Source organism: Periplaneta americana, chromosome 15 (genome assembly GCF_040183065.1).
Source record: "Periplaneta americana isolate PAMFEO1 chromosome 15, P.americana_PAMFEO1_priV1, whole genome shotgun sequence".
Lineage (NCBI taxonomy): Eukaryota > Metazoa > Arthropoda > Insecta > Blattodea > Blattidae > Periplaneta > Periplaneta americana.
Window position 1 is genome coordinate 52805675 of NC_091131.1, and position 19228 is coordinate 52824902.

Consider the following 19228-nt stretch of genomic DNA (forward strand, 5'->3'; position numbering starts at 1 on the left):
CATACCCCATAGCTATTCCCACGATTATAGTCGTCACAACTATAAGAAAAGACATCTTAGTCGTATATGAAGGGCCGCAAAAACCGAAATCGTATTATTTTACTACTTCCAAAGACGTGCCTTCATAAATATCGCAATTAAACCCCCGCCCTTTTCCATCTATGTATTAATTATTGTCTTGCTTGGAATGGTAAATTGACAGGAAAATTTGTGTTCGATAGTTGGCTATCCGTACGTTTTTTTTTAAGCAAGACGTAAAGCGCTGCATGAAGACATTTTTTTATTACACTCGCTTCACCGACGCTGCAGCAACCGTGCAGCAAATCAAAACCGCTTTGCGAATTTGCTGCACGATCCATCATGCGGAATGCGTGTTTTGGTCTTTTGCAACGTTTATTATTGTTAAAATCGTCTAGTAATAATAATTCCACATCATTATCATGGAATTCGAAACTATTTAACATGTTCGGTTGTTTTAAGGTTAAATTTATTACTGCAGTAATAGAAGCCAATATTAATTGTCCACTATTTTGCAGTCAGCTGACCTAATTGGGTTTTTTTAACCCTCATTTTGCTGCAGCGAAGGCATGAAGCGCTTTAAAAAAACGCTAGGTATTGGATAACCTGTAGAAACTGCGCCATTTTGAAATTCTCTTGTTTGAATGGCGAGCTGATAGAAGGTACGCATGTTGTGTGGTCTTATAATTTTTTTTTTTTTTTTTTTAATTTTCTGGTTTTGCTTACAGCTAGTAATATTTTTCAATGGCAATAAGTAATCGGGTGGGTGGTTTATAAGTTAAGTAAGTTTTGTGGAAATCAATATAATTTCCTGGAATTAAAAGAAATTCTAGAATCTCTTCGACGATGTCTGATCTTTTTTCTCACATGGGATTTGATTTTACTTTACTCAAAGTCTATGGCTTTCAAAAATACTTGATAAGTTAGCCTACTGCAAATATGTTAAAACTCTTTCCAATTTATTTTGATGCTCTTCAAATGTCAGAAATGCAATATACTAAGGCCCATATTTCATTATCAAAACGGAATTGTAACAGCCTTTTTGGCACACTCATCAGTTTTGGATTAAAGGTCAGGCTGCATTTAATTTGTGATTTCGAGTCCACATAATTTTGCCCTAAATTGGATTTCATTTGGTTCTATCCCGCTACTTAACGTAATTTTTGGGTCTACCCGATCGACTCCGTCAATGTGTCCCGTTGGTAATACATGTCTGGGAAAACGTTAGTTTAACGGTTTCCCCACTGCCAGCAATTTATTTTAAAATATGTAAAAAGAACAGATTTGTCCTTTCATCGAATGGGTAATTATTTTCTTCTGTGACAAATTGAACGTTGGTCAGTATGACTGACAACATAGAGGATCAGTGACATGTTAGGACTAGTTCGTTCAAGGTTTTGGTTCGTCTTGCATATTATACGTTTTTTGACAGGCATACAAAAAACCTGAACAAACCAACGATTCCCCAAACCAAATCTAACCTGTCTGTGATCCTCGATGTCCGCCTTGTTGACCAAAGTTCAATTTGGCACAGAAGAAAATAATTACCGTCGAATGCGCATCATCACGTTTACGAAGAGGCGATTTTCATTGCCAACAATTTATTTTGTGTACACAAGGTTGGAATTTTTGAGGGGAAGTTTCCTAGTACCCGGTACTCGTTACATCAACCATTGATGTATATTCGTAAGAGATTTGTATTTTCCCTGGACCAAAAATATATTACAAACAGACTAAAATCAGATCTAGTAACAAACTATTAAAATTCTTTTCAGAAAGGAACCACTGTGCAAACACAAAAAAGACTTTGACGAGTACCGGGTACTAGGAAACTACTTTTTGAAGCAAGAAAGGTAGCCTAAATCATGTTCTAAAGTTTATGCTTTCGTGTGTTTAATACATTTCTGTTAATATGAGGTTCTGTTAGAAAATTATTTTTTTGATCATGGAGGGGCTCTTTCAATAAAAGCTTGCCAAGTTAACTGAGTAGGTACCAATTATTAATAGAATACCTAACCTTATTACCGATTGTGAGACCACTTGTCACTAATCTATATCTCCTTTTCAAACCCTACCTAACCTTATCACTGACAGTGAGGTTACTTATTACTATAGTATCTCCTCATCGAACTCTACCTACACTTACCACTAACAGTACCGCTAACCTTATTAATGACAGTCAGGCTATATGTCACTAATATATCTCCTCAACAAACCCTACCTTGTCTTATAGCAACCACTAGAAAAAAATATTTGCATTTATACTCTTGGAAAGATGTTATGCATCTGTCCTTGATTTGATAATGGGGTGTATATGGTAATTTTGAACATAAACCTTTGTACCAGTGCAGTTTCCATATGTTGCTGTTGAAAAGTTTACAGAGAATTTAAACGATTTGTAAAGAAACATACCAGTATTGTTATATTTGCGCTAAATTTGAGAATTTGCTATGGTAGCTTTGAACCGTGCCGTTATGGTTACAACCAAATTGAACTAAAGAGACAATGCCGTCAACATAAGGAAATGAAGTTGGCCTGTGGCATCGTTAGGAGGAGAAATTTGTTTTTTTATCTCTACTTTCTTCGTTATGAACATTACTGAGAGATAGCACCACTGTTAGCGACAAGATGTATTTGCGTAAATATTACAAGTATATTACGTGGCTTAGATGAGGGCTCGCAACAGGAACAGTTTTGTTGTGGCGCATGTGCAAACCTCTCATGCAGTGGCAGTGTGATCCTTACTTGAATTTATTTTCGTGTGTACATTCCAGATAAAATCTGGTTACACATCTTGCATATTATACGAAGGTTAGGTTTGGTTAGTTTAGGTTTTTATTAACCAAGACCTCGCATGTGCAGACAGTCAAGATCTGTTGATCATGGCCCTTGTGATAGTTTTTGTTTCGTAATATTGATCAACAATATGATGAAAGCAGTGAATAATTTCATGGCCGCTAGAAGTTTTCTTCGTAAAAGACGAGGTATTTTCTCTAGACCACCAATAAAACGGCAACGCTAACATAATTACGTACTTAACGCTTTGGTGAACATTAACCAGAAATTTACTTTTCTTCATTTGAATGATATTCCCTGAAACACACCTTACCCCCCCCCCCTCCCCTTATTTCGTTGTGATAACCTACTTTAAGATCTTACTACATCTGCATTTTCTTTTGGTGCATTCAAAACACGCCGTTGTACTGCATAAACCTTGCACTTGACTAATGGAGTGAATTATTTAAGAATATAGTCGCGAATTTTACTACAACCATTTCAATTGTCTTTTGTTTGACATGCCTCGGTATGGTCTGGTGACTAGTGGCCAGCGAACAATGTTGACTACCGACATTGGTCTACCGTGTGTATTATCCAGTTCCGTTATTTGTCTTTCAGGTGTTCACGGACGATTCTGGAGTAGAAAGTGATTCTCTAATGCTGCTCTTGGATACGTGCTTCCAGCTTCGTGAAGTGCTGATTACACCATCTGCGATATAGGTATTTATTATGCCAGTGACCAAATTTTACTATAGGTATTATTGATATGTTACATCAGATCCTAACTTCATTGTAAGATTTTTCATTTTTCTGTCCAATTCTGTATACTTCCGGTACAACAGTGTATGTTTAAGAGTTTCCTCTTGTGAATTGCAGACATTGCATAACAGGATGTTGGACAGAAGAAATTTGGAGCTACTTAGAAGATGGGATACCCATTCTTGATGTGCACAATCACCTGCATGGTTAAGTGATTTTCAAATGGAGAGCGCGAATCACTTCCGATCCACAGACCCTGACAACAAACATGTGTAAACTGGTAAGTACTGGTATGGCGACCGAGGTGGCTATTCTCTTTCAAAACTTTTACACACTTTGCATTCTATTGACAGTTATTCATAATCTCTAGTCAATATAACAGCTATTTGAATATGTGTGACTGGAATTGTTTAGATTACATGCAGTTCATATTATTAAATTGATCATTGAACTGAAAAAAAAAGTATAATGTGCAAGCACTTTTCAACTTTTTTTCAAATATTGATAATTTCTTGAGAAAACTGGGTAATTTCCCAGAATGTATCGCTGCACATAGGTCAGTTTTACACTAAACCTAACTTGTCAGACTTGGGTACCTTACCTGAGTCTGACAGATTAGGTTAGGGATTTGGAATTATTTTATTGTAGGTTATCGTTTAATTTTCGTGAAGTTTGATAAACAATGACGTCGCAACATGACAGCAGTGATGTCACAACATGGCTGATGTAAACCAACACGAGTAAATGAAAATATCTAAAAAGCAATAATCACACATAATTTCACGATATCCCATTCTGGAACAGAATCCATCCACTCTTATTCAAAATAGGATATCAGCAAAACAATTTCACAACATCCCATTCTGGAATAGAACCGATCTGCTCTTACTCAAAATAGGGTATCAGCACAATCCCATAGATGAAATTTCAACAACCCCACACTATACAGGCAGAGAAAAAGCACTTATATAATTGAATTTATAGTATACCTTGCATACACTAAGTTTAAATTTAGTGTGTCTATGTGCAGTGAAAATTACTGAAAACTGTTGTGGAAAGCGTATATTTTCGAATTTAAGTAAATATCATGCCATCATGGAGTATTGGTCTATTGAGCCCCATGTTTGCTGTTAAATCTAAGAGTCTCGAATTATCTGCCGAGAATACGGTACTAGAAAATATTTCTATATAGTCCACCACATTATAACGTGTCCTGTAATTTTTGCTATCTAAGAATTTTTCCAAATTAAGGAACTTGGAAGAACAAGAGTAGAAGAATAGTGTACATGTTGACTTGAGAACAGTGATTTTTAACGTGGTTATTAAAACATTTTACATTGGACTTACATTGTAAAGAAATTGAGTGTACAAGTTAACTTATGTTGACTTCATTGATAATTGTCGAAGAGGAATGGAATATTTTATACTTACGATATAATATGATAAAAGAACTTGAAAAAGTTATCAGACCACACAGTCATAGTTACTAGTATGAGACTAGAGTAGGATGAAATATTAGTGTTAGAGATAAATCTGTGGAATTGTGGAGGACAGACTTTGTGGTCCAGATTTCTTAATTCTAAAATAGAAAACATACATTTGACTTGATGCTGAACTTATAATCTGTCGTAATTTCTGCTTCAGACTGTTTCTTCATGGACCAGAGGACGACGATAGGTTTTCCTGAAACTGCGGTGCAGGACGAGTATGAAGAAGTGAGGGACTTTTGGAAAAGAACGTCAGCAGCATAAGGTTGGTATATATTATAATGGATTAAAATGAAATGAATATGGAATTAAATTGTTTGATGTGGATACAACAGAGTACATTGAAGTCAATACAGTTAATATATCAAATTTGTTGAGTGCATAGATTTGATTAGATCAAGTGGCTTCGATTAAACAGATTAGTACAATTTAGATTAATTGCACTTAATGAGATGGGGTAGGTGAGGTGAATTAGATTATAGGAGGTTAGATATAATTGGTTGGAGAAAATAGATCACAATAAGTTAGATTAATTAGGAATATATATATCTATATAAAATTATAGGTTTATTTATTCCAACTCCTATTCCTTATATAGGGTTTGCCAATTGACACAGAATAGTTCACAATGAATTTTACAAGTAACACTGAAAAAGAAATTACAATAAGTTTGGTATAAACTTAAAGAACTTGTTTTATATACTCTTGTGATATAAGTGATTCTGAAATATCAAGACAGATTTAGTTATAGTTATAATAATATCTTGGAGCTATTATGAAGATTATTGTAATTTTTTTTAAACAGAGTGCATGATAAGCAGTTTTTCCTTGACTGTCTCTCTGTCCATTTATCTGTTACTCTAATTCGAATCCACACCTGTGGAGTAATGGTCAGCACGTCTGGCCGCGAAACAGGTGGCCCAGGTTCGAATCCCGATCGGGGAAAGTTACCTGGTTGAGGTTTTTTCCGGGGTTTTTCCTCAACCCAATACGAGCAAATGCTGGGTAACTTTTGGTGCTGGACCCCGGACTCATTTCACCGGCATTATCACCTTCATATCATTCAGACGCTAAATAACCTGAGATGTTGATACAGCGTCGTAAAATAACCCAATCAAATGAATAAAACTCTAATTCGGTCATGTTATGTCTCACTGGTACTGAATACCATATATTATCGAGTACTCTGTGCCCTCAAATAAGCCACACAGCCCACTTCTTAAAGGCAAAAAAATTTTCGGCAAATTAAAAACAAACACAAATACAGTTCATTTAACAAACTGGAATAGGATGCTGCTACTACCAACGTAGTTTCTGTATCTTACATAGCTTGTAAAGAGAGATATCAGTGTCATCTGTTTTGTTTCAGGCATCTGGAGAGTTATGAAATGGGCATCAAATTCTGACATGACTCACAAAAGATAAAATGGCAGATCTTTGATGTACACACCAACCTGCATGGTGAAATGGCACTGACAGGGAACATACTACTCCGGACTACAGCATGAGGCAGCAAACAGGCATAACCCGGTAAGTACAGAGACCAAGATGGCTACTTTGATCTGAAACAACAGAACAAGACCCTAGAATGGGATGAAACATTAGTGTATTGGGGGGCAAGTCTGTGGAATTGTAGCAAAGACTTTGTGGACCAGGTTTTCTTCACGTACTCCTTATTAAATTGTAAAATAGAAACTATACATTTGACTTGGCAGTCAATTTATAATCTGTTTCAACTTCTGCTCCAGATTGTTCCTTCATGGACCAGGGGAGGATGATTGGTTTTTCCTGAAACTGAGGAGCATGACTATAAAGAAGTGAAGGACTTTTGGACAGGAACGTCAACAGCATAAGGTTGGTATATATTATTATGTAATAGATCAAAATAGAATACAATTGAAATTAAATGGTATTTGATTAGGATACAACAGAATACATTGAAGTAGATCCATGACTGTTTGGCCAAGCATCTGCATAGAATTGGAATATATGTCTCCTAACTGTCCATTGTGCAACTCAAATCAAGAAATGGATTCAGAACATCTCAAAATCTATGCGTCAGTGGCTAACCATAATATCTTTGAAAAATATTGGAGTGCAAGAGGTCAAATGACTTTATTGTCTAATGCCTGGCATTAGAAAACAACAACATTGAAGTAGATACAGGTATATCAGATTTGTTGAGGGCGTAGGTTTGATTAGATTAAGTAGCTTTGATTAAACAAGTTAGAACAATTCGTCATGTGAATGCAAGAACTAGGTAACTCGAAATTTGCGTTTTTTAGTTATCTCTGTTATAGCATAGCAAAAATCGCACAGAATATAACGCAAGAACTAGGTAACTGACCGAACGATACCAGCGACATCTATTTTTCAATGTAACAAATAGGTAAAAGAAAACGAGACATATTCCTTAGTGGAATAAATAAGTAAATAGGCAATATCTCAAAATAGGAAAAATTGAGTCATCTAGTTCTTGCATTCAGGTGATGAATTGAGATTAACTACACTTGATGAGATAGATTAGGTGAATTTGGTTACTGGAGGCTAAATGCATTTGGTTGGACAAAATAATCATGGTAAGTTCGATTAATTTGGGACACACATGTATATAATCTTTTTGCTGTTAGAAAAATCCTACAGTAAACAATAGCACGTGATTCAAATAAGGCCTGATTGGTCACAATGTCGCACCACCAATTCTCAGTACATGATCGCTCCCACTTTGTACATTTTGTTCCATGTTCAATACTTCGTGTTACTCATCAAAGTAGGCCTAACGCCACTCTGTGCATTTGTTTGTTTAGAAAACTTACTTTCCAATTAATTAAACTTTTTTAAAATTACGTATAAGACTACCCACTGTCGGACAAAGGTGTTACTCTTATGTTTAACCACACACTGAATATGCAGAAGCCATAATACCACTTGCTTACGAGGACAACAAGATCAAGGTCGAGTGACGTCCATTTGTTAAAAGAACAGACTACCTTGGTATTACTCTTTGTATTCATCTGCTTTCATAGTAAATAAATCTAATAGTATCATTATTTTTACACAAGGTACATATGAGTCAAGTTATATGTTTCATCGTATTTACCAACTAAAATTAATTTTTTTTTTTTTTTTAAATAACTACAAAGTTACGGTTTTCAAATGTGGAACTATATTTTGCTACGTCATGTTAGTGTTCAGCCTATACAAACTAGAAAGGTTCAGCGACTTCAAGGTGTCACCATGGTAACCACTCAAACCGGCCAACTAAAGTCCATTGTCACAAGTCGGCAACTGTTTCACAGCGAGCACGTAGTAGTCGGCTGTTTCGTTCAGAAGAGTTTAATCTTCGTTACTGTGTCACAGAAAATATTGGTGTTCTGTCATGGCTATTCTTTTCGTAGTTATTCCGGCAGCATGTATATTTAAATTATCGTCTACAGTAAAAAAGATGCAAATTTTGCTATGACATGCGGAATCTTCCACAGCAGTGTTTTTTCTCTGGACGCTATTATAAAGAACTTAAATTTTAAATATAAAAAAGTTGATGCCCGCAAGATGTTAATGGAGAGAACTTACACTAATATTTGTTGTTTCTCATCATTCCTCATGGTTCTGTAAAACAAACTTTTGCTTAAGTATACCTCGGAATATTGCATGCGTGAATTTTTTTAATCACTGTCCATATTTTAGTAACAACGTCATTCAGCGATGTGATTGCGAAGGAATTAATTTTTTATCCGTCTTGTAGGATTGTGTGAAAGAGGATCATTATCATGTTTCGCCCTAGTCATCGGGATAAAATGAAATATGCTTAATTGATTCTGCATGATTATTACTGACCCTAATATCTGAAACATCTGGGTGAGATGAACCACACACCCTACTATTTTGTATACTGTTAGTCATATTATGATACTCAGACTTATGTAGGCCTGACACTTTTCCACAAGACATTAGCTGATGTAAGGTGGTTCATGGAGCTAAAAATGGTAACTTTCCTGTACAACTCCAAATTTATAGCATGAAATCTTGATTATGGTTTATACTACATATCGTTTGCGTACACATTCACTGACCCTTCTATTACTTTTATTATAATAATTAAGGACCGATGGCGAGCTTATGTGAGGGCAGCAATGAACTAGTGGGTTCCTTAAAAGTCATTTGTAAGTAATAATAATAATAATAATAATAATATGATACAAATTTACGATTTCGCGTCTGCTACTCAGTTTCTACATGGCAGGCAGGCGACACAATCAACCGCACAACTTTACGTCACTCCATTCCTGCATGTGAGAAAGAGAACTGTCAATACCTTTCTAGTTTTGTATAGACTGTAGGAGCCGTTCATGGCTATGACAGCCACGTGCTTATGTTTACATCAGGATTATTGTAACAGCGAAAAGATTATAGCTATAATATATACTTAAGTAGATAGATTTATTGGAATCTGTATTTAAAAATGTGCATGATACCCAGTTTTCCAACTACTTTTGTTCATTTAACTATTACTCCAATTTGACAGTATTACAGCTCACTTGTATTAAGTAATGTCGACTGTTAATCACAGTAAAGTAGGAATAGCAAGGCAGTAACAGTAATACAATTTAAAATAATACTCTAGAAAAAGAAGTAAAATAATACTGATTTATATTTCTGAAGTTGTAATGCATTTGCTACTACCAATGTAGTTTCCGTATCTTACATAGCTTGTAAAGAATATGTCAGTGTCATCTGTTGTTGTTTTCTAATGCCAGGCGTTTGACAAAGTCATTTGACCTTTTGCACTACAATATTTTTCAAAGATATTATCATGGTCAGCCACTGAAGCACAGATTTTGAGGTGTTCCAAATCCATTTCTTGGTTCGAGTTGTATAGTGGGCAGTTAGGGGACTGATATATTCCAATTCTATGCAGGTGTTTGGTCAAACAATCATGGCCTGTTGCCAATCTAAATGCAGCTACAGACGATTTTCGTGGTAAATCGGGAATTAACTGTGGATTATGATGCAGAGAGTTCCATTTTTTCCCTTGAAATTGTGTTATGAATTTTGTTTGTTGAAGTCTAAGTATATAGATTTAGTAAATCTTTTCACAGAGTAATACGTAGGTTTAGTAACAGGTCTGTAAGTAGCAGTGCTGCCCTTCTTTGCTGAAAAGTGTCCTCTGTTGTTTCAGGCATCTGGAGACATGAAATGTCTGGTGTGACTTGCATGGAAGATAAGAATGGCACACAACCAACCTGCATAGTGAAATGGGATTGACAGTGAATGTCTGGACTGCAGCCCCTGACAGGAAACATGCATGAACTGACTGGTAAGTAGAGAGACCAAGGTGACTACTTTTACCGGAAACTGACCAAATCGTCCTTTGATACCTTTCTGTCTAGGGACATTCATTTGTAATTATTGTGAAGTGGACAGAACATAACAGAACAGACAGAATTGTTTTGACTACTACTACCACTACCACCACCACCATGATTACTACTGTAAAAGTTCAGAGATTGTGGTGTGATAGCACTGACTTCTCCTCAGAAAGACTCTGGAACATTACAGTTCATCTCAAAGTATTTTCATGTGCTCGATGCACAAGAACCTGAATAACTCTGTGATCAGTCAGACTGCCATACTGCTTTTTATGACATTGCGAAGAAGACTCTAGATTTACTGCCATGTGACACAAAAGTCAATTGCCAAATGGGTAAAATAGTATTCTTTTGAAATGACAAATGCAGGACCATGAGAGGGATCACAATAAGGACTATGAAACATAAGTACCAAGACCATGGTAAAAACCATAACAAAAGGCAAGAAGATCAACAACTACTGTAATAAGGACCACGGTGACCACAATAAGGACCATGACAAAGACAGCATGGACCATAATAAGGACAGCAACAAGGTTCAAGATAGGAATCACGAGCACCATGATAAGGAACATGACAAGGTCAATGACAAGGACCATGATAAGGATCACAAGAACCAAGATTGGGATCATGACAAACACCATTATATGGTGAAAGAGTAATGGAACGGAGAAAAATTCTCTCCGGCGCCGGAACCTGAACCCGGGTCCCCAGCTCCACGTGCTGACGCCCTATCCACTAAGCCACACCGGATACCACCCCGACATCGGACAGAATCGTCTCAGATTAAGCTCCAACTCTTGGGCTCCCTCCAGTGGCCGCCCTCTGCACTACGTCATAGATGTCTATGAACGTAGGACCGAAGTCCACACATGTGCTGAGGTGCACTTGTTATGAGTGACCAGTTGGCCAGGATCCGACGGAATAAGCGCCGTATGATGACGCAGAATATCTGCATGGAAATATCATATATACTTCGGTACATTAAAATAAAATAATATATATGATATGCGTAAATCACTTCGTGATTTAAGACGGTGCTTATTCCGTCGGATCCCGGCCAACTGGTCACTCATAACGAGTGCACCTCAGCACATGTGTGGACTTCGGTTCTACGTTCATAGACATCTATGACGTAGTGCAGAGGGCGGCCACTGGAGGGAGCCCAAGAGTTGGAGCGTAATCTGAGACGATTCTGTCCGACGCCAGGGTTGTATCCAGTGTGGCTTAGTGGATAGGGCGTCAGCACGTGGAGCTAGGAACCCGGGTTCACGTCCCGGCGCCGGAGAGAATTTTTCTCCGTTCCATTACTCTTTCATCGTATGATGACGCAGAATATCTGCATGGAAATATCATATGTACTTCGGTATATTAAAATAAAATAATATATATACCATTATATGGATCGTGATAACTGTGATAGGACCATGACAAAGACACAAGGATCATGGCAAAGACGACAGCAATGACAGTGACCATGATACCATGATAAGGGCCATCAGAAAGACAACAAGGACGACTGTTGGAATCATGACAATGAACAAAGACCATGATATGAAACATGACAAAGACCACAGTTAGTGGCAAAGACAACATGTACCATGATAAAGACTGCGACAGACAATAAAGGTCATGGAACAGAGCATGGACCATAGTGCTTTGTTGTGGTTCATGTCATCCTCACCGTGTTTGTCGTGGTGTTTGTTCTTGTGATACTTGTCTGTCTGTGTGCTTTGTTGTGGTTCATGTCGTCCTTACCGTGTTTGTTGCTCTTGTGATACTTGTCTGTCTGGTGGTCCTTGTGATCCTTTCATGTGTCATGGTGCAACATTTATCATTCGAAAAGTTTGTTTTCCCCATTTGGCAATCGGCTTTTTTTGTCACATAGCAAGCTGTATAAGCTTGAAATGTAGTGTTTTAATATTCTTAAACTATATAAATTAGAATAATTTTATCGTGCAATTCGGTATAACCTGATGTATTATATAGATTATTTTTATACCTAAAGTATACAGTGAAACCTCGATCCATCGGTTTTTTGGGGAACAGGGAATAATAACGATAATACTGGGAAACCATAAAAATTACCGTATTTAGAAGTATAATAGACGCAACAGAGTTATGAACGTGTCCCACTGTTCCCTAGACGATTTAAGGGGGAATATCCACATAATCGATGTTTTATTTTTAACAATAATCATAAATAATATAACATAATGGACGTGTCTCGTAATATTTTAGTCTTGTTTGTAAACTTGCGATAAAAAGTCCATTGTTTGCTTAAATAGGGTATAAAGTGAAGAACCGAATGGTTAGTGATTACACTGAATGCACCTTTATTAGAACATTATGTACACTATTTATTGCAGAAAAAATCTGCAATTAACTTTCGTTTTCGTACACATTTCACACCTGAATTCTATAGTGAATTTCTGATAAGAACAATACTGCAGTAAACAGAAAGATAGAGTTTTACCACCTCCCACACCATTGTATCAAGCCATGCGTGTGATGAGAATGACACTAGAAATTAGTTTGCTATGCCTTAAGAGATGTTGGTCGTTACTAATAATTTAGACAAATTAAATATATAAAAATCATAAACCTAGATTCGTGATATGTTTAGAATCCAGATATGTGTTACCACAAATCCATTCCCATAAAATTAATACTACTGTTTAAAGTAAGTGGGCTTCCGTTAGCCCATACTGTTGCATTACATGCAACTACATAGAACCTGCATCACAAATTAGGCCTATATCATATCACATGAAAATAATGCTGAAACTTGCCTAGCTCTTCAGTAACCCAACAAAGATACTTCCCCTGTACATGTTCAAGCATATAAACATGTACTGAACACAGAAACACTTGACACTGTGGAGATTGGCGTCTGTGTTGTACCACAGCCGACTCTAAACAAGTCAGCATTACGACGACAAATCGTGTTAGGTAAGACTGCGTAATATATTCCATATTTTATTTATTTATCGGAGCTTCCTCAAATTAGAGGCTGCCATAGACAAAGCATACAAAACAATACAAGAACAAATAGATGATGAGAGCTAAAAGAGTAAGAAAAAAGGCAAACAAATACACAAACAAACAATGACAGTTTACAGAAGAAAAAAAAATTCAAGTAAAGAATCAATGAAAGCTAAAAAGGAAAAAGAAAAATGATAATGGTGCGTCAATTTTTTCCATACACTGAATTAGAGCCCATATAGGTGGTTCCGTAAAAGTTTGACTGACACTCTAATTATGAGGAGGGCCAGTTCATTCAGAAAAGATTTGTGCAGTCCTAGGGTCTTACAGAATTTAGAAGAGAATTTGGGTATCGTTCCTCTTGCTCCAAACATCAATCCCGTAACACTGATATCGTGAAGTTGGTATTTATCTTTATAATACGGGATGGTTGGAACGTAGATTGCTCTTTTCTCCTCATGTACGTCTTCGGGCTGTCCTTTGTACGTTTCAAACCTGATGGTGGGGTCGATTATCATACCCTGAGACAGGGATTCGCTAATGGCGATTATGTCAATTTGTCTGTTACTGCCATTGTCGGCGGTTCTGTGGACTTCTTCATAGACTGTGTATTTTAGTTTTCTAAGGGCATTGGCCAATTTAGTTCTAATTGCATGGTGCCTTTGTATACGCAATGTTTCGCCATAAGGGCAGGCTCCCAGGACATGTCCAAGGGTTTCTATCTCACTCAGGCATCGCCTGCAGTGGTGGTCCTGAGACCTACCGGGTATGGCTCTTACAGCGCTTACGTTGGCAGTCATCTTGATAGCCTCCTTCCATTCACTGCTAGTCATTCCATCGGGCTTAGTTATCCATTTGTTAGAGGGAGTGAATTCACTGTACAGAATAACGCCTTTTCCCTTTTGAGGTAAGTTGCACCATGCGTTGTACTCTTGCTGGTGTAATTTGGTCCTAATTTTTCTGGTGTTTATTACTCCACTAGTAGAAGTTAGGTGTTCAGTTTCATCAATTTGAAGGTTGTTCAAACAATGTTTAGCTTCCTCCATTAGACATCTAGTGTTGTTTATGTACATATTATTACACATATTCAACTTCATGCAAGAGTTGACGTGTTGCAAGTAGGCTTCCCAATGTGCGCAGAAAATACCTAAGCCGTTAAATTTTTTGTCGGAATACAACATATTGTCTGGAATATCTCCAGGAAGTTGTAGGTTGTCCTTAATTGAGGTTTTAGTATGAAGATCTACATCTTTGAGGAACTTGACAGGTAATTTATTGGGAGGAGTTGTTTGAAAAGGGTATACAAGCTTCAGACAAATGAAGGAAGAAACCACGTTGTATTTTTGGCAAGGCTGGAGCAAGGGTGAGGTGGTTAGACATTCTAACTGAGATCGGAGGGCTTCCATAGTTCTCGCGGAGTCGAAAACGGTTTTGTCATTGTAAGTTACTGCAAGATATTTGACGGTTTCATTGATGTCTAATGCTGGCACTTCTGTAGTGGAATCGAGGTAAATAGAAGATGTATTAAGTTTGCTGTTTACAATAGAGATGCATTTAGATTTTTTCGCGTTAATCTCCAATCCAATTTCATGAAGTCTTCTAGTTGCTATTTCGGCAATATGTTTGGCAGCTTCAGAGTCTTTCCCAACAATTCATATCATCAGCGAAGCGCAGAACGGTTACATTAGGAAGACCTGATACGAGTTTAAAACCATATTCTTCGGCAAGTATCAAGTGTTTATACACCTCCACATCATTCTTGTGTGGAAAAATATGATTAAGTAATAAGTTACTATAAAATTGCATTTCTTTTCAAAATCTAATACCTGTCTTCATAGTATAATCACACACATAGTAACTAATTTTCGCATTAACAGACTATAGTAAATGCACGTGGAGAGTTTGCGCTGCACTAAGGTGATGAATCACGTCACGTATCATGGCCGCTTAACACATATTACGTTTCTCTGCGAAGTTAGACATAGTCTCCGGAACAAAAAGTTTGCCTTTCAAAGTAAAAGACAACTATCCATGTGGGGAAATATGGTGTCAGGACCATCATTTCTCAACGATTGATGCGATAAAATGATAGTTTGAGGAACGATGGAACTGGGAAAGAATGTTATTTACTGTATATGAGACTATATTCAGGACCCAAAAAAGTGGATGAAAAAGGCGAGAAAACGACGGTAATGGGAACGGTGCATCGAGGTTCTACTGTACTAGTAATACAAAACTGATAACATTTTGCACTGTAGTACTTTTGAGTAAGGTTGTGACAAGAGTGGGTGTTGAGAGAAAATAACATATGCACAGTCAGATGTCTTCCTGCATGGCTATGTCTATACTACCACCACCACCATTACAAGTGCTATAAAAATTAGTTGCTGTTATTTAATAGGTATATGTACATAATATACTGTTCATTCAAAAGAATATTTGAGTTTCAAATTCTACGATTGATTCGATTGGATGTATAAGTAATTAGGACATTTAAAAGAGATATGAATATTAAAAGCATGTGAAAGGTTCAGAATATGATTGTAAGCATATTCATTGCGTTTGTCGAAACTCACTCTCACACATTACAAGATTGTTTGCAATAATTAGTGGCCCCAAATCTTTGAATAAAGAGGAACTTATCTGTTAAATCTAGCAAAAGTCACAACCCACTTCCCAATTGTACAATCTTTCATAAATTTATCATAGGAAGGGTTGTCAATCAAATAACTGCCAAGAGCAAGGTTACAATGGCCTGGGTATAGATGCAACTGTTAAGAGCAAAAACACCCAACAGAAAAAAGTTGACTCAGAAATTAAATATGAAAAAAAAAAAAATAGAACTGTCCAATAATGCTGTGTATAGATAAATCATGATCTTAATTTCAAAGTTGTTGAAAACTTATATTTTTTTAATTCTCTTGCAGATTTTCTCATGGACCAGGGGAAGATAAATTCTCCTGAGACTCACGAGCAGAACTGGTATGAAAAAGTGAATGTCATGAGCATGAGGTTGGAATGCATTAGAATGTAATAAGTTGGAGTGGAAAATGTGTTAGAATAGTTTGAATCAGATTATGTGATCAAAATGTATAAAGGATAGAAGTGATATAACTTTGCAGATTGAAGGGGGCAATAACTATTAGATTTACATTAAAATATCTATTATAACAGTGCAAGTCTAAAAATTAGCCTGATGATTCATGTGTCACGTGAAAGCTCTTTAAATGCTGTAATAAGTATCAGAGTTCTGTTATTTTTATAGTGTTGCATGCTTGATTTAAATATGCAAAACATTGCTTTAAAGATAGCATTATATTACAAGTTCTCTCCTCCCTTTTTGTTAAAACGTAAAGTTCAAATTAACGTATTAAAAATTAAACAAAACACTTTTTAAAAAGTCTAATATGAGTTCTTTTTATCTTATAAAAGTTATCTTGCCGCAATCTTAAGCTTTTGACAAGTTACACTTAACAGCATAAAACTGGAATGTTAAATTAACGAGAGATGTAATAGCTATTTGGTAAATTTAACAGATTTATGAAACTGCCCATGAGTTTATAGTAGTCTTTGACAAGTTTTAATGTGGAGCCTTTAAGTGAGCACTTATCTGGGAAAAATGTCCTTTACATTAAATGTAGTACTCTGTTGTACTGTAAACCACTCAAGAAAAAACCTGATATAAACAAAAAGGCAGAACATGAGACAGTGTGTAGGCTATATTTATATTGTTACAATTGGTTAATGATGTAGAACAAAAAGATGCGCAAGTTGATCTACTGAACATTGTGGAATTTCAAAGGTTTATATATTGAGAACTATTTTTATAGAAGTTCTAATGTCTAGAAATATGTCTTGACTAATAAAATCACCAGATTTAGTAACTGCAATAGTAAGTGGGCTTCCATTGAATAGTATTTGTTGCATTAAACTGTCGAGTAATTTTACTTTGCTTTATACAAACAAATTAAAAATTGATGTAACAGTCCACACCTGTGGAGTAATGGTCAGTGTGTCTGGCCGTGAAACCAGGTGGCTGGGGTTCGAATCCCGGTTGGGGCAAGTTACCTGGTTGAGGTTTTTTCTGAGGTTTCCTTCAACCCAATAAGAAAGCATTTAGACGTAAATTTCCTGGTAGCCCAATTCCAGCAAGTAAAGCAGTATTAAACTGTTCAATATATAATTTGCGCTCTTTCCAACTATGGCTGTTTTGTAATGAGAGATTGTGTTTAATTCAGAATAGAAAATGCCTTTGATTATTTTCATAAATTATGGCCCAAGGTTCCGGGTTCGATCCCGGGCCAGTTCGATGGCATTTGTATGCTTAAATGCGACAGGTCATGTCTGCAGATTTACTGGCATGTAAAAGAACTCCTGCTGAACAAAATTCTGGCACATCTGGTGATGCTGATATAACCTCTGCAGTTGCGAGCGTCGTTAAATAAAACATAACATTTCAACATAAATTATGAATTTGTACATCCGAAATTGCTTTCTGTAACACGAAAAATGCATAATCATAACCTATATGGCTTCCTGGATTATATGATTTTAATATTAATAGTACTTTTATGCTCGACCATGCCGAAATGTAGTAATTATACACCTGGTAGCAGTCCTTTAATGCATGTCATTAAAGTACAGGTGTTCAGCCAATGACAAGTCAGCTTTGTACCGTTATAAAACTGCAAGTATCGATTATTCTCGGATATGCAATTGAAAGAGAATTAGTGAAAAGTCACGGAGGCTGGAAATCCAATACTGTTGCAGAAGGTTATGTTCTGTTACTATAATAATTAGTGTTAATTGTAAATAATATTCAAATAAATTCAATTTGTCATCTCGTTTTTCAATGTCGAATTCAATAATCAAGTTTAATGGGATTACATCAAGATCAATGACATTGTTCCTCGGAAAAAAATCAATACTTTTGTGTCTGCACATCTCACAATTCACGACCTAGAACAAGGTCACTTCCGATCTTGTCAGATACAAATAAAATGTATACATCTGAATAATTTCAAGTTAGAAATATGGTCGAGCATAAAAAGTCGTATGAAACTCGCTTCTTAATTACAATCATAGGCTTGTTGCATAATGTACTATTTCAATTGATGCCATGCACTCTGTTCTTAACATGCCCTGAACCAGACTACACGGCATGAATGCTAATTTGCACTGCCATGTTTGTTGACAATAGGTTTTTCTTGGGTGATTTATAGTATACATGCATCTTGCTCTTTAGTAACTCGGAAAAAATAATTTGCTTGAGTAGTGAATGCTGCATTTATTTTCTAGCATTGGTTACTATATTAAGAGTTTTATGGTGACATACTATTATTTAAAATGACTATACTTAAAGGTTCCAACAGTGTAGAAAGTTATGAAGAGTGAAATATAATTTGTGAGAATGTTATGCATTTTAGTGAACAATGAAATTACATTTGATGTATGGCTTTGTGATATGAATTGTGTTATTGTAAGTAAAAATTTTGAGAGGGAATATGTGTATGTTCTTTGCTTGGCCTAAAACTACCACTTTCCTAGAGGGACCCCTTTTCGTTTGAAAAAATTTTCCCGCCAAAAAAGATAGAATATATACACTATATCGGCCTTTTATACTGGTCTGTGAGGGAATGGCTGCTCCCTCCCTGTGCATCTTGGTTTTTATATGCGACACTAGTGACCTCAAGTGTACAAACTATGCAATATAGCTGGGACTTTAACTTCAAATGTTGAAGTTATTCACCATCTACAATGGATAAGTCTAGGCTACACTGGAGAACTCTACTGTATAGCTTGTACAGTAGAGTTCTCCAATGTAGCCTAGAC

General features: G+C 36.3%; 1 long non-coding RNA gene across 1 annotated transcript; it reads left to right on the top strand.

Moving 5' to 3' along the window:
* The first annotated feature begins 307 nt into the window (after positions 1–307).
* LOC138714928 (uncharacterized) lies at positions 308–18388 on the top strand. Its single transcript, XR_011336120.1, has 8 exons — positions 308–680; positions 3415–3516; positions 3673–3835; positions 5200–5307; positions 6412–6572; positions 6791–6896; positions 10222–10359; positions 16324–18388. It is a non-coding gene; the product is annotated as an uncharacterized lncRNA (long non-coding RNA).
* The last annotated feature ends 840 nt before the right edge of the window (positions 18389–19228 follow it).